We start from the raw sequence: 17,252 nt of genomic DNA, 5'->3' as shown, positions 1-17,252 counted from the left end.
AATGCTATATCGGAATAATCCTCGTGAGTGTTTGAAGACGTATTGAGAATGATCACTGACGTCTGAGACGCATCAAAGTTATTGATGTATCCACATTTGCGGGCTAATGTCGTTTTCTTCTTCTTGTGATCCATCTTGTGAAGAATCGTAACCTTTGGAAGTTGATTGATTCAGTGTGCGTCACAAAATGCACTTCTTTTCAATCATAATCAGTCAAACTAGAACACCCAGACATCATACACATACTACTGGAATCAATGCTACTTATGCTATCAATTGGGCGTAATTGTTAATGAATCCTCATAGAAATATACAAAAAAAGCACTTAAAACTCCAGATCTTGCCTCATAATTGTCAATAATTGACTTTCTTCTGTGCATCCATTGGCTAATATCAGGCGCTCAGGTACTGGGACAATTTTGGCATTATGGCCACAGTTGGAATTGCAGGTCACATGACACCCACATGGCAACCTCCCCCCACCACCATACACAATCATTATGAATAAAAAAACAGCTGTAAAATGATGAATTTTACTTATTTAATGAATTTTTTTTGTCTTTATATGATCTAGAGCTGCAAACATTAGTCAATTGACAGAAAATTAATCACCAATGACTTTGATATCAATTAATCATTTTGAATATTATTTTTTAAGAAGAAATGTAAAATATTCAGTGGTTCCTACTTCTTAAATGTAAATATTTCTTATGGTTTATTTAATCCTCTATGATAGTAGAATATATATCTTTGGGTTTTGGACTATTAGTTGGGACACAATAAGACATTTTATGTATCATAATGGGATTTTGGAAACAGTGATTGACATTTTTCACCGCTTTCTGACATTTTTAGGACCAAAGAACTATCTGATTAACCAAGAGTCTCAAAGTGCTGAATCTATAAAGTATTCTTGTGTCATTCATGTGTCCAGTGAGTCAGCGGGAAGTCAGTTTGCTCTATGGGCCCAAGAAGAAGCCTTGAAAAATGGTTTGGGTATATGTGCCCACTGAGAATTTGAATGGATGGGGCCCCATCTTGGGAATATGTATTCACTACTTTGAATACATCTATTTTAGCCCACAGTTAACTAATTCCATGGCTACTCTGCATTCCCAGTTGGTTCACTTCTTAAGGAGGGATCCAGATCATGGCATCATTTAACAAAACTAGTTGACATGAAGTAAGACACCACCTCCTAGATAAAATAATCCTTTTAAGGATTCCTACTGAAAGGGAATAAAGGGGGGAAAAAGACTGTCTTTGGTGGTTTTTGTCATTCAAATGTGCATGCTGCAGTTTTTAAATCATTTAGCTCAGAGATGGATTTAAAGATGGAGAAAAAAAAGAGCTTAGCAATTTAGGGAAACTAGATTTTTCCATGAGGTCACTCACCCCTCATCATTTTGCTATTAGAAAGCTGAGTGGATTTGATTTGAAATTGTTAACAGATAAAGAGAGATGATTGCCTGTTGCATATGCCGTTAAGTGCATATATAGAAATGTGTGTTCTTCTCTTTGTGAATCTCAGTGTGCTCGTGTGTGTTGAGTAAAACGTTCCCATTTTCCGATTTAGCTCGACTGTACCATGACTTGCCCTTTTGATCTTTCCATGTTACGGTTTCTGCTGCCGAGCCAGTTTAAAAATAGAAAGAAAGAAAGAAAAAACCTCTAAAACTACCTCTATTCCATATGGGCTTTTCACACCTTCATCCTCTCATCTGTACAAATGCATACTGATTCAATAAACCACTCTGCTAATTATAACTGTATTTCTTTGGTTTTAACAGAAACTGACAGCAAGGTCATCATATACTTTAAATAATGTTTTCTGCTCACACATTAGGTTTTTCATTTATCCTTGCACTGCTATACTACATCTGCTTTACACTGAAGGAAATGTGCACTAACTGCTAACTGAACTACTAACCGCTTCACATCTAAACCCTTTTGTTCCGTTCATGTTCCCGCCGACCTTGAGCCCACTTTAACAGCCCAAAAGGCGTACTTAATATTGTTTTAACAACTTGATAGTCAATTACTTTTTTCTAATTTGCATTAAATTGCTTTTAAACATGCTTTTGAATTGATTGATGGTTTTTAAAAGTTTGGAACAGATAATTACGCACTAGTTCTGCTTGGGTTTCTCATGGGAACAGATCAATTTTATGAAGGACTGTTGCTGATGACTATAAACTTTAACACGAGTTGTCTGAAAATGAGCTATAAATGCAAACCTTACAGTGAAGGCTTGTCTGCAAGAGACATTTCAGGCACGATTTTCTTCTGTCTCACAAACATAAGATGGAACAGATAAACGCTACAGGCTCTATTTTAATAGACACACCGCTTATTTCACTTGCGTTTCACTTCACTTTACATGCATAGACACAACCTGTATTTTACATTTTTGATGTCTATTTTCTTTCGTTTTACACAAATAACTTATTATGTGTTGTGCTCTCAGTGCTGCTAAATCGCAGGTGACCTACACTCAGCACTGGACCTGAATGCATCATATGTAGACACTGATGGAGGACTTAAGCTGCTGCACTACTGATGTGCTGCTTTCACGATGCCACCTGATTAGACACCGTGAAGTTGAAACGGCGAAAGTTGCACTAGACTGAGGCATAACCTGCCACGAATAATAATATATTATTTTTCATAGTTCTAGACAAACTTTATTGGTGGAAACGCCTCACTAAGAGTGACACGGACAGCCATCGATCTCATACACATGCCCATAACAGTACATGGAAATTAAAAATAGTCAAACTGACAACCTGCTGTGTGAAAGAACAGAAAGTCTGCTTCTTGGAGTATGATTCATGTTTAATTCAGAGACACACACACACACATTCTCTCTCAATGAGTCATGCTTAAGCACAAGTGTGGGTGACAAAAAAGAGAAGAAAAAAAAAAAGAGATGATTTTAATCTTGTTATTGATTTCAACACCAACCTGCTTGTCGTGTAACAGAGCACCATTTAAAGAGGCGGCGCTAGGGCAATTGTTTGTTCCCACTCCTCCGCAAAGTGAGGATGACTACATCTTGAAAAAGGCTCCTTTGTGGCAGACTGGGGGAATTTCCAGATCTGTAGGCAACTTTCCTCAGATGTAATGAGGCAGAATGACGAGCAGGTAAATCACCCACATCTTGTTTCATGATGCCATAACGACAGGAATGCCTCCTCCCCTACGTCCGTGGCTTTCAACTGGACCCTGTTGATTATCATCACATGTTCTTAAAGCAGAAAACAGAAATCGCAACCTCCCACTGTGGCAGCCTGTCACCGCACACTTAGAACTGTGAGGCTTTGAATTCAGCCATCTGGTACAAGCACTGATGGCAAGTTCACTGCCTCGTTTCTATTATCCACCAAGCATAACAAACTGTTAAACCTTTGGCCTGTGTGTCATGGTGAGCTGATTCTGGAATCTTTAACCGCTGAGCTCTTTTGCTTTTTTCTTTACTTCTTTTTAAATAAAGGTTATGGCGTTTTTTTACACGATTGATTTCAAGTGCTAAAATCAATCAGCTCTTTCTGATTAACATTTGCACCATGCAGTTAGAAGAAAGTGTGTCAGGTGTCAATTTTGAGATCATCTTTTTTTTTTTTCCATGCATGCCATTTTGAAAAATGTGTTTCAGCGACGGAAATGAAGGTTAAGATATTGTTACGTTAGTTCTATAAGCACAGGTGGAGCCCTCCACTGCGACGCTGAGTTTCATACTGTGTGAGGCACACATAATCAGTAGGCGCATCCTGATTGGCTGGCTACGGACATGCAAATTTCAGTGGGCATGTGATTGGAGTCCAGCGGAAGGAAGAGCCTGTGTGAGATAGATTTTTAAATGCCTATCACACCAAATATGTCCCACCAGTTTAACATGTGCAATCCATGATTACAGAGCAGTTTATTCTTAAGATATTGATGTTTTTTGACCCATCCGTCCAACCCAAACTCCTCCTTCTGCAGACTTGTAGGGTGTCGTCTGCCTCACATATGACCAGTCCAGTGTGTAGATGGCATCTAGTGGAACGGACTTGGCAGAAGTGTAATATAATATTTATAAGTATGTTTTAATTAGTGTATAATCACCTGAAAATAAGAATCGCTGTGTTTTCATTACCTTAGAATGAGCCCTTTATATCCACATAGGGAGCGGGTCCTCTTCCATGGAGCCCACCATGTTGCACCGCTATTCAGTTGGTTGCAATCTGCAACCTCACCGCTAGATGCCGCTAAATCTAACACACTGCTCCTTTAACTGAACCATAGGCTGTTTTTTGTAATGAGGCAACTTCCAACTTGAGGTTTTGAATTCTGTTATTTATCACTCGTAGGATAAAAAGCCGTCTTTGCAAATCCATCCTGTGAATCACATTAGATTCTTTTCTTCTTCATGAAGCTAGTGATAGAATCGGGGAGGGGGAAGAAAAAGGGTTATTTCTCTATTTTTCAACTTTGAGAATGATGGCTCTAAAATTTCTTTCTTCGAAGGTTATTTTTATGGCCTTCCCACTGCTGCACAGCAAATAGACTTGTGACATGACATATGTGTTTGTCTGTTGAACCATGCCCCGACTTCCAGCAAGGCTGTGTGAGACCCATGCACTGAATCCCAATGCCCCTCGCCCATCCTTCTACATTAATCCCCCAATAGAGCCGAGGTAAAGCTGAATTAAATGATTGACTTGCTTGATTGATGAGAATAATCAAAGTCCAATCATCATTTACTTGGCTGTCATTTTGACCAACTTCATTTACCAATAAGATAATACCACTAAAATAATAATGATGATGGACTAGATATGCACTGCTCATACTTTTTTTTTCTTTTTTTTTTTTTTTTTTTTGAAAAGGAGAAAAAGAACACATTAATATTACATTTAGGCATTTGGCTGACACTTTTATCCAGATCGACTTTCAATGACAGTGAGAGCAGAAAAGAAATGAGGACATTTAATCCCTCCACAAGTTTGGAGGATATGAAATGTAGTTTTGATGAAAGAAGATTTTGGTAAAATACTTTCCCATGCCTTCATAAAGACAGAACTGAGGAGACCTTTAATACATCATGCAACGTAAGTTTCTCCAGGGATATTTTTAAATGGAAGAAAGCAATATGGGCGAAGAAATGAGTGCCAGAGTGTTACTTTAACAGGTAAAATGGGGGGAAAAAAGTTTTTGTGCATTAGGTGCACACTGTATTATGCTGAAATGTACTTTTTTAAAGTAATCTAACAGACAAATTAGGGTTCTGAGAGAAGCGAAGCCTCCACCTAACTAGATGTGGAAATGTCAGTTTTGTTTAGTGATGGCTAATTAAATTAGTTTTAAGAAGTGCAACTTTCTGGTTGATAATATCATTTAACTAATCTAGCTAGCTGTTTGTCAGGTGTGGATTTTGAGTGTACTGTGCTTTTTTTAAAATTTTATTGTTCTAACTGCAGATGGCAATAGATAATCTATCTTTGCATGTACGTTATATTTGAGGAGAAACTGACAAACTGTACTGTACCTAGTACTGTAATTACACAGATACACTCATAATTAACATGGTGGAGGATGAGGACACTTAAAAACAATTTTCATGTATTTTTTACAAGCTGCACAGTGGATTATTATGTAAAAAAAAACCTGTTACAAAGCATTTGAGTGATCATACTCACAAAGGCTGATGATTACACCTTGGAAGAAAGAGCTGGTGTCTTATTTAGCAGCTTCTTTTTCATCCACACATAATACAATCTGAGGGGCCCTTGTTACATAAATAGCTTAATGATATGATCTGAAGAGCTTTAAATGATAATTATCACATATAATTGCTGTTCCTGGGTCCAACTATCATAGCTATAGTTAACAATAGTTAGTCTGATTAATCTGAGGTTTTGATCTTAACACTAGAACTACTTTTTCAGTCGTACATTACTGTTTTAATAAAATATTCATGTCTTCCAGTCTTTGACTTTTCCTAAAATAATGTTGTGAAGCGTCCCCTATTTTTAAAAAAATAGTGAAGATGAATCCAGAATAAAAACATGAGCATTTATACCTATAACTGCCACCGAGTAAAATTTACCTGTATAAGAAATGCATTTATTTCGATGCGGTTTATTTTTAAATATTTCAAGTTGCTAGGCAGTGCCATTCATTGGAGTGTGTGTGATCCGACAACTACGTCAAGTCATAATTAAATTATAATGAAGTCAGAGGAGAATGACCTGCAAAAAAAACCTTCGCCAAGTGCCTGAAGTGCAGAAAAGCTGTGAAAATACACAGTCAAGGTGCAAGGTGCACACTCAAAGTGTGTTTGAGGGACACGTATAATCAGATCAGTTCAAATGTTCATTTTTGCCATTTTCAGTGTCATTTTAGACTGAATTATACCGACGGTCATACAAAGCAATTAATGTTCCTTAAGATATTTATATTATAAAACAAGTGGACCAACAGCTGATGATTAAACAAACTCATTTCATGACTTTAGACATTCCTTTGTTAAGACAATGCCTGAATACAATGATAGAGCACATTTTTTTAGTATTAGAAATGCGGTAGTTAGGTGTACGGGTAAATTTAACCCATTGGTGGTTTTAGGTATATAGTGACCCCTGGCAGTTCTAGTGTTAAAAGCAGCAGACTGGCTCATTTCTGCCTAATAATAGACTAGCATTATAATGTTAGATAAGTCATATTGTATTGTCTCCTGTCTTCATTTTGAAGTTACACAAAAGAGTCAAACTGACCTTTTTCAGAAAAAAAGGCAACAAAAGAAGGAAACAGCACAGTTCATCAAATCGACATGCAACTCTCCTCTTCTCTCTTAAGCTTTTTTTTTTTTTTTTTAAACCTTTGGTGTAATCAAGAGGCAACGCTATCAGAAAGAAACCCAGCAGCATAACAGGCTATCATCACTTCCGGAAGGTGCGAATCAGGGGACTGTCTACATACAGAGGGCCCTTGATTCCCATTAACATTCATTAAGCAGGAGTGATCTTCTACCGGAAACCATTAAAAGCTCTGATGCCTTTTGTTAAAGAAACATTTAGGTACCTGCAGGTAAATAGGGAAGTAATTCCAGAAAGAACATCCAGGGGAGGAGGCAATCTCTTGTTTGTTGTTGCTGATGTGTGTGTGCCTGTCAATGTAGGGAGGTGTGTTTACTGTGCTTGCATGCTTGGGGGTTCAAGTAATCCACTAATAAAAGCCAATCTGGATACATGCTCCTGTAAAGATATATGGTTAGCAGGCACTGGGCTCTAAAAAATGAAGGGATCATGGTAAGTGTGACTGCCTCAAAACAACACAGAGATACTGTACTCATTACAAGGTATCTAAAAAGGACTTTAAAACACAGAAGGTCAGATTTATATACTCATGATGATCTGATTTAAGTCAACAGCTACGTCATTTTAAAAAAACACATGTCTATAAAGCTTTAAACACATGTGGTTAATGCAGACCACTGCAGACGGAACAACAGGTCCCACACACACTCAGACTGGAGCAGGTGGGGGATGCAGATAGCGCCGATACTGCTGACTCCTTCGAATCCTTCGAATCCTACCGTAACCGGAGACAAATGCACTCAGTAAATGTCTGATCAAAAGAGTGCATTACCAGCTCAGTGAACTTCAAGTTCACGTTTCCCTCTAATGAGCATGAAACCACACAACTCTCTGTCCCCGCTTCAGATACTCTGGTCAGAGTTTCTTTTTTTTTATTATTTTTCTTAGCAAAAATATTTGTGGTTCTTTTTTTTGTGTGTTCGTTCTTCACCTGCTAACATATTACATATGATACATGTGGAATACAGGTTCATTAAAATATCTACATGCTGCCCAGCTTGTGCTTTTTGTACTTTCTCTTTAGAGGAAGAGAATTATCCATTAAATGACTCTTGAAAATTGCACAAACTTCAGCAAATCCAGGAGAACGAGCACAAAGGAGACACAAACCCTGCATACGAGTTGTAGCTCACACAACAGACTACTGTGTTTCCAAGCCAACACACCTGTTTGATACAAAATATCCATGTGTCCAAGTACAGATAACGTGGTGCAAACAGCTTTGTAAACCACAGCTTGATTCGCAAAGCGTTTTGCTCGATTATGTTAGCTGCATGATGCTGGCGAGGCGATCTCGATGATGATGACAACGGATTCATGTATGTTACACAAAGAGTGGGAACGAGAACAGTGATGTTATGTCTAGAATGATGATTAAAAAATGCAAATACGGAGACAAACATTACGTAGTGCTTTGTTACATTGCATTTTGATACATTTTTGTGTTTTAAAGTCACCTACTTGTCACTTTATCACTACTTGTAAAAGTATAAATCCACTTTTTAACACCTTTTCAAATGTCTTTCAGTACAACATTGTAGCAAGTAGAGCAGTATCCAGAGTATCCTCAGCGTTCTTTCTTCTCTCCGCTCAGGGGAGCATCTCAGGCGCCGCTGCACTGGAACCCTTATCCAGAGGGCAGAATGTCAAACAGGTGGTTGAGCGGATGGGCAGGGATGGCAGCGCTCTACTCTGCCCTTTTCCTTGCTCTGGTGTTAGGCAGGTCTTTAGAAGGAGAGCAGCTGGTGTCCAACTATTGTACTCTCTGAGCCGTAGATATATACAATGCTGGCCTTACTCGCAGCGGCAGCAGGGGCAAGAGAGGCACAGTCTGTGATAAATTCTCTGCGATGCTTCTGTCAAATTGATCGAGACCGAATGTGACACAATGAGCTGCCCGAATTTGGTGACATCTTGTGTTCGGGACTTTAGATACCAAAAAAAGGTGAAGTCATGCACTTCTGAGGGTGCTGCACACTCAATAGAATAAAGAAATAAACTGTATATTGCACAAATGGTTTCTATTCTTTTAACATTGCAACTGCACTAAAAAAAAGTAAAAGAAAGCGTTCAATCTGCATTATGATGGCATCATTACACAAATTGTGCAGCATAATCAAAAAAGTCTTTGTAGAACAATCCTCAGCATACAGACAGGACATAAGCAACCATTTTTGTCTGTTAAGAAATACCCAGTCACTGTTTTTGTTTACAGTACATCGATACAGTAACATGAATGGAACGTCGCCGAGAGCGAGCATCAGGTATGTTTAAAGTGTTAAAAAAACTTCATAGAATTTTGATGTTTTTTTTTCCTTTCTTACCTCAGAAGACTTACTCTTGGGATTTTGTTCTCAAATCTGAGCCCTTTGAAGCTATTTTTGACTTGCTCAACCTACTTTTGAAATGACATTCACATTTTTGCTCTCTTTTCCCTTTTTGAGCCAGGAATAATCTCACTTGACACAACCTTTGGTCCATTTTTTTTCCAGGGGGTTAGGAGGCTCAAAAATCCACTACGAAGGGTTATTGAGGCTTGTACCGCTGCCATACAGACAGGAAGTATAGAGACGTGTGTGTGTGTGTATCTTTCAAGGGTTTTTTATGGGCTGTTTTTTTTGATTGTGGCTAATCTGCTTAAAGGGTCTTGTCTGCCATGATCACGCGAAAAGCTAATTAAATCAGTGGAGATAAAATGAATTTACTGCAACCCCTAGCTGCAAAAATAAGCATTCTTGGATACACAATAAAGACTGTGGTCAGCATTGAGGAATTAGAGGGACAAACACAGTATAAAAAAGTCAGTGAAAAAGCATTTCAGCTGTGCCAGACGGTAAGTAGCGTTTGGTGCTGAGACAAAACTGAAAAGCAAGAAGTGTGTAAAAACAGAATGCTACAGTAGTTCCAGTCTATCTCGGTGTAACAGCCATGGCGAACACGGCATCAGCAAACATGATCAGCTTTACGTCGCCGCCACAATACTCAGGCGTATGATGTAATAAAGTATTTTAATAACGCCATCCGTGCTGACTTTCAGATAAAGCGGCTCCACTGGTTCATTTAAACTGAAAATATGACAGCTGCTGTCATTATATATTCATTGGGAGTCAATTAAGTCAGTGAATCAATTAGCAGAATGAACACTATGTATGTGATGTCTTCTTAATTACTTGCTAACATTGTATGTCCTCACGCCATGTGGTCCCTCTGACTGTTTTTGTCTGGCTTTGACTCCGGCCATCAGAGGAGGGAGGGGGGGGTATCGATGCCGGCGGAATAACCCCAGCTATAGGGTCTCTGTTGAGGGGGGATCTGACAGAAAGCGTGAGACAGAGAGAGAGAAAGAGAGCTCCACTCTGAACCTTGCACTCCTCTTTTTTTACAGTAGCTCCACTCTTCTCTCCATCTCCCTCCCTCTCCTCCCTCCCCGTCTTTCTGTTTCATCCCTGCCGAGTCTCCTTTTCCAGTGTGTTAGCTCTGCCTCACGGAGTGCTGCAACGTGCTGCGGCCACGTGCTGGCGGCCACCTCACACCACAGACTGGAACCTTGACTTCGCAACACCCCCTTCGAGCCCCCCCCCCACCCCCACCCCCACCCCACCCTCAGCGCTCCCTTTTCCTCCTCCGTCATCCATCCAATTTCATCCAATTTCTCCTCCTCCTCTTAAACTCTCTCATTCCAAAATATCCCTTCTCCATCCCACTGCCACCCTCCTAAACTGTCCTGCTTATTCCTCCCTGCCTCCTTCTCTCTTTCCCTCTTTTTTTTTTTTTTCCCCCCTAGTCTGAGTGCATCCTGCTCTCGCCGGCAGTGAGAAGCCGGCTGCCTGTGACTGGAATCCCTCATTACACTGCAGAATGTGACAAATCAACAAAGTCGTCCCTGCACCTCCTTCCCCCTCCCCGCGCTTCAAGGTATAACTTGTTGTAGCTTCAGAATTGATTTATCTGCAGTTTCCCTTACTGTCTTCTATAGTATTTCCCCCACAGAGAGCACACACAGGGATAGGAACATAGGGGGGGGTGAGTGGAGAGGGGAAGGGGAAAAAAAAGTGCATGTGAATGAGCAATGCAAATTAGCACGTAGTGTTGCTTTCTGCTCTGCCTGGTGACTCATACGCTGTATTTTCTTTGCTTTAATTAACACTAGTGAAAATCTGGACTAATTATTTTAACGGCTCACTCTCATTACCTCATCTCCACACTGATCTCTGTCACCGGTAATGGTGCACGTGTAGCACAATTAACATGCTGCATTCACCATGCGTGTAGGAGTAATTTGCTCGCTTTTTGTGATTCTGACCACGGTTTATAGAAAAAAAAAACAAAAACATGCAGCCCGGCTTGTGACTACATATGTCATGACCAAAGAGTAACATGAGAGGCTGTTTCACCTCACTTGCTTCCTTTATTGTTATTTAGCAATAACAGCTGCTGAGAGAAATAACACGAGGTACGGATGCTCTGAATGATTGAATTTAAGTAATAATTTTGCCCAATTCAAACTTCTGTGGATGTTTTCCCTTTTGGATATTTTTTTTCTTTCTTTTTGATATCTGCAAAATGTCCTTGAACGCTCGTCAGTGGAAGCCAGCCGTGCTGCTGATTAGATCTCTCTCCTCACTTGATGAGTCAAGTGTGAAAGTGTGTGTGCGCTACCCTCCCAACAAACCTACCTGGCCTAGTTTCATCCCAGTAAATGCCTCACCTTAACTCAACAATCCTACAACACCCGAACCGCCTGTCATGTCATTTGAGCATATTTCCCTGATTGCTCTGTGAGATATCTATAGGCTCAAAGCCCCCCCCCTTTTTTTTTACCCTTCTCTTGCAGCTTAAGCTGGCTGGCAGTCAGCCCGCACACATTAACACTCGCAAACACACTCAAACACAGACATACAGCCGCATGCACGCACACACTTCTAAAGAGCTGCAGGAAGGCAGAGGCCGATCACATCATGCAAATCGCTGTCGCTTGTTGGGACGTGCGCAGCATCAGAAAAGAAATGAAAAGAGGGGACGGAAGCGAGCAGGAGGAAAAAAAAAAAAAAAAAGGCAGGGGTGAGACGGAGCAAAGGCACAGAACTTAGAGGCGGCAACCATGTTTTTCAAAAGCTTTTGTGTTCTTGACCCCCACCGGTTGCTCTTCACGCTTGCCTGATCGTGGTGACAGAGTGTGTGACATGCCGTCGGACACCGCGCGGGTCAACAAGATAAGCATATGGCCTCTGGGATAACAGAAACAGAAGCAAATATGTATGTCGACCCTTGTATGCTTGTATCGCCTTAAATCCCTCCCCCCTCCCTCCCTCGGCTGGTCATCGGCTACAGGTGGCTAGCAAGGTGACACGGCATCTTGTTGTCGAAACAGGAGCCGGCCATATGCCTAAGCTTCTGTGAAAAGCTGTTTTCCCTGTTAGGCAAGCATATGTCTGTGCCAAAAAGTTGCTGCTACATCATCGGACTTGTTTACTTTGTTGTCGTCAGTGTTTGCTCTCTTCATTCATGGACATCTGGCGGGGTGACGGTGCAAAACTACAGGACGGAGCAAAGTTTTTTGCCATCTTTATTAATGTGGGATTAGGAAAGTTTTCAAATAAACTGGATAAAAAAGCAGAATGAAAAGCATTCATTTAGAAAAAAGAGCCCCATCTGAAAGAATAATTTAGATTTAAATACAAACAATACTCCCCCAGTGGTAAAACAGTTAATTATAAAACAGATAGTTCAGGTCCTTAACTGTGATTGGCTGAACCGCGTTCAAAATACGCTATAAACACAAACCTGTGACCGCATGACAAATTACTGCGCCAATTGCCACCTATACAAATTGCTTCAAAATGTCAGATTTTGTTGTGAATTTTGATTCTCTGGGTGGGCTAAGCGTGGATGAATGGTGGAAAGAGATGGACAGAATAGAGGAGGAAGATAAAAAAAAAAAAAGAAAGGAGACAACGAGAGAAGATGCTGGAGCAATATCCTTACTTCTGGCACCGCACAGTTAAAACCTACCTGTCCAGAGTCAAACACTCGTGTACCAGCAAAGAGGAGCGCTGACATAACTGAACACTATTTCAACAATTGCACAATAAATGGCAATATCCAGATACATGTTGGTAATCACCCCAGTTTCTTAAGCATGCTTGACTAGCCTGATTAGCATAGTTTCCACTGTGTCTGTTTGTTGCTTGGCAACTGTTCTGCTAAATGTCGCTGAAGAACTACATTGCTCGGCGGAAGAATGATTATTTGATTGTATTATTTCAAATTTTTTGTTTTGTGAAACCTTAACATGTATACGTAGTTACCGTTTTATAAAATCAATAAGGGGCCGCGAGGCTGTGGTGATTTTAGAACAGCTAAGAGGCTTTTAGTCACTCTGCTCCACGTCGTGCCTAACAACGCCCCTTAGCTGTTCTAAAATCACTGTAAACCATGGCCTCTTGTGACTTATTGCTTAAATATGCCATCTGTTCCTACATTACCAAAATACAAAAGCAGTGAAGCTTAGGCGGCTAATTTATCCAAAATGTTGCTCTTGCAGTCTGGGAATTATATTCAGAGCCAAATTATTCCTCCTGCATTGCAGCACTTTCTCCAGTGAGTGATGGCCCTTTAACAAGCTCCTCTAAATAGCACGAAGACTCCCAGAGCTTAATGATGTCTGCCATCACACCCCCTGCTTCAACAGGTGGGGTCCCGATCGCAGTTTTGTCTCAGCGTGGGCGAAAGTCGCTTTTTTTGATGGTGAATAATTTGTTGTGTTTAAATAAGGAGTTTTGTTCCAGGATGATTGTTACCAGTGTCACCTCAGATCTAAGCTGGTGAACATGTTCTCCTCACAAATAGCATTAAAGGAACCATATTCAGGTATTTAAATATAGGTATTGTGGATACGGGAATCACATGTAGCCTGTGTGAGCACTTGAGTTCCCCTCCTGTTCTTATCTTGTTTTAATTTTAAATTAGCATAATGCATAATTAGCATAATTAGCATAATGTCCTGCAATTAATTTACATACATCAAGAAACACGTCATACGAAAAACATATTCAAACCAAACAGAGCCACTTTTTGTAACTGAAGAAAGACTTTCACAGGAAAAGCCTAAAAGTATGGGATTACAAATAATTGGCTTTGAAAGACTCCAATCAGTCTGAGCAAAGTTAAGATGCCAAAAGCACAACTGGTTCTATTTCAGGGCTGTAAGGAGGATTTAAGAAATGCTGAGGTCATGAGTCCAAACACACCAACCCTCTGTAAAAACATTTTTGACTAGCCACCAAAAAAAGTTAGGTTTTTTCAAATTCTTATTTTAAATTTTAACATTTTCTTTATTCATTTAACTGTGTAATTACATTGTGTGTACATTTGATGTCCTTAATTGATCTAAAGGTTTCTGGACACTCTCCACATTGTCAGGCATATAACTGTGGTAGTAGAGTTAAACATACATATTTACACATATATTTCCTAGAATTTATTTTCTAAATTGCTTAAAAACTCAACTTGAGATAAATTTAGTGCAATTAATTGAGTCTAATAAACAAAAGCTTTAAAAAGAAAAAAAAACAAACACTCTAGAATGAAAAAAATCAGATCGTTGTGTGCAAGTGACCTTTACATTAACACTAGCGTGTCGCTAACAGAATAAATTTATCAGCTACTGTAAAATATTCTAATACCTACACCAGCAAAGGATAATCATTGTACTCTCTGCAGTTGAGGAAAGATTTTGAATCAGAATCTAAAACTTTAAGGAGTTGAAAATCAGTTTGGTTGATTGCTGATATCATAAGTTTAATTGGAAAGGTTAAAAAATACAGTTCTGTGCAAGTTTCAATGTATTAATGCGATGTTTACGTTGTTGCTCTGCTGCCTGGACTCCTCAGAATCAGCCCTGCTTTTGCTATCACTTTAAAAAAAACAAGTTAAAATGCTCACAATGCAAAGTTGTTGCAGAATCACTGACATCATGTGTTTCAGCCCAGGAGGCCGACCACCGGCTCCAGGCTTGTTGTTAAGAGATACAAGGTACATTTGGACACACTCCAGGGTCCCCTTTTCGCTCACCGAGGAGAATCTCCTTCAGGTGTGCACACACCTTGTGATGTGGCATGAATCCACCACGGAGATTTCACATGTGCTGCCATCAGACCTGCAGAACAAGTTGAGAGCGAAAAGGGCCCTGCTAAATATTAATCTCCCTCTTTTTTTTTTTTTTTTTTGTCTTATCATTTCAGCTGCACGCGTGTAACATTTGGCAGGATGCTGGCAATGCTCTGGATCAGCCCAGGGGAAGCTGGGAGAGGGAGAAACTTGGAACGTACCTCATCACAGGACCCCACCAGATGCTGGAGTTGTTCACCCATCAAGCATGAAATTTTGTCTGCGGGGAGATGATTTATAATTTTACTCTTACTGCTGGGGGAAAGCAGGGAGAGACAGACACTGAAAAAGGGTGGAAGTACAAATCTAGTTTGCTTCTTTTTTTTTTTTCTTCTTCTCTTTTTTTCTCAGCCAGCAAATTCCTGAATGGTTTCCAGACTTTGATTATTTTTCATTTTGTGATTGCAATAACTTGGAGGAGGGGGAAAAAAAACAAAAAAAACAGGAGTGATGTAGAGTACTTGGCATTTAGTTGGGTTATGAGGTTGGGGGCAATGGTCCTTGCTGATGTTGTGTTTACACGATTGCACAAAATCATTACTGCACATTAAAATGCATCTACCGCTGCATGGCAGACAGCAGCTATCACCTGTACATCTATTCTTATTTTGAGAAACCCCAAATCTAAAATTGATGTTTTGTGTTCTCTTACAGTCAGTGGAAAGTTCCTGTGGTGGCCCAGGTATTGCAAAAACCTGTTTTTCTTAATTAGAACAATTAGTTTCAAGGTCCTGCGGTGGAATGTTTTGTCAATAACAGAGCAGTCAGGAACATTTCTTAATTTTAATGACAGTAAAATGTGAATAGAACTAGCTGCATTTGGGGGCTGAAGTTGGCACTGAACTCAAACTCCTTCTGGGAGCAGTAGAAATATATTTATCCAAAACCTCAGTCTAAACCTTGTTCATTCCATCCAAAATGGGTCAAATCTTCTATGATTTACACTTTGCCATAAGCATTTACAACTTTACCCTGAAGATTTCCTTATACCAAACTAAATACTGATGGCATTTAAAGTATTTCAAATGCTAATTTCAGATCATGAAATGGGTGTTTGCTTGCTGAACCTACAGCGTTGGTTAGACCAAACCTCTTTCTCTCTTTCTCTGCTAATTCTATTTATAATTAGGCAGGCGCCCACCCACCGGCCAAACCTACAGCACTGATATGAAAGTCAATAAGAGGCTTGGATCAGCCACTCGGAATGAAATCACAACAGGTTCCGACTGCATACTGTGCTTTGTATGAGCTTTGTGCGTATGAAAGACAGAGAGGGATGGTGATATAACCTTCGTCATCTCTCTGATGGTGGTGATATGCAGCATTTGCTTTATAAATAATTCGTAAATGATGAGGGAATGGAATTAAGTATGATTTAACAGAGGTTAACAGAGGTTACAGTCTTTTTTTTTTTTCCAGTTCCAATACTTTAAAGGAGCAATGAGTAGGATGTGAATGCCTCATAGTACAAAATGACCATAATACAGTATGGCTGTTAATAGGTTTTCTGATCAATACCTGTGTCTTGGAGTGAAAAATCCCCTTCCACTAGTAAGTCAATCACCAACACTGATATATTACATTTTAATGTTTTTGTTGGTTATGTGCTCTAACACATCTAAGAAGTATAACAAATATTTTTGGCACTTGTACTGGATTTTCCACCTTTTCTTATTCATTACATCTCTAAATGCAAGTACATTGTAATGTAAGTGCAAGTAAATGTAGTTAAAAATGTTAAGTTGAAGCACATTGCAGCCAACACGTATGTTTCACAATGGCTGCTGTTAAACTGTGTCATCTCTTTACCCTCTGGCTTTTCTAATTCACTCCTGCGTCACTCCAAATTACAACGTGTGTCATTCTGATACCCTTTTGCTTCTTCCCTTTTGAATGAACGGCTGCAGTGGCAGTGCCTGAGTGTAATTGACCTTGTGAAAGCTGAATAAAAAAAAAAAAAAACCCACAAAGACGCAACTGAATGAGTTTAACTTTGGTGTAAAAGTGCAAACCATCAGAATTCGCCTCTTAAAATAACCCATGACTTCTGATAGACCTTGATGTTTGTTTGAAATGACACCTTCTGTGGATGTTGAACATATATAGAAATCTCAAATGGCAGAATTCAGCTGCGTGGGCTTTTCTGTTCCAGTGGCAAACTCTGATCAATCCCCTCAAACTTCGGTTCTGCTCACCGCCTCGTCAAAAACCTTAAATAGATTT

At 39.7% G+C, this 17,252-nt stretch overlaps 1 long non-coding RNA gene across 1 annotated transcript in view; it reads left to right on the top strand.

The window, feature by feature from the left end:
* Positions 1-16,716, top strand: part of LOC137177202 (uncharacterized) — a 71,649-nt gene extending 54,933 nt beyond the window's left edge. The window contains exon 4 of the long non-coding RNA XR_010926007.1: positions 15,104-16,716. This is a non-coding gene — a long non-coding RNA (uncharacterized lncRNA). The remainder of the gene's footprint in view (positions 1-15,103) is intronic.
* The last annotated feature ends 536 nt before the right edge of the window (positions 16,717-17,252 follow it).

The sequence above is a fragment of the Thunnus thynnus genome, chromosome 24 (assembly GCF_963924715.1).
Source record: "Thunnus thynnus chromosome 24, fThuThy2.1, whole genome shotgun sequence".
NCBI classification, from domain to species: domain Eukaryota; kingdom Metazoa; phylum Chordata; class Actinopteri; order Scombriformes; family Scombridae; genus Thunnus; species Thunnus thynnus.
The sequence above is the reverse complement of the archived record's forward strand: the minus strand, read 5'-3'. Positions and strand labels throughout refer to the sequence as shown.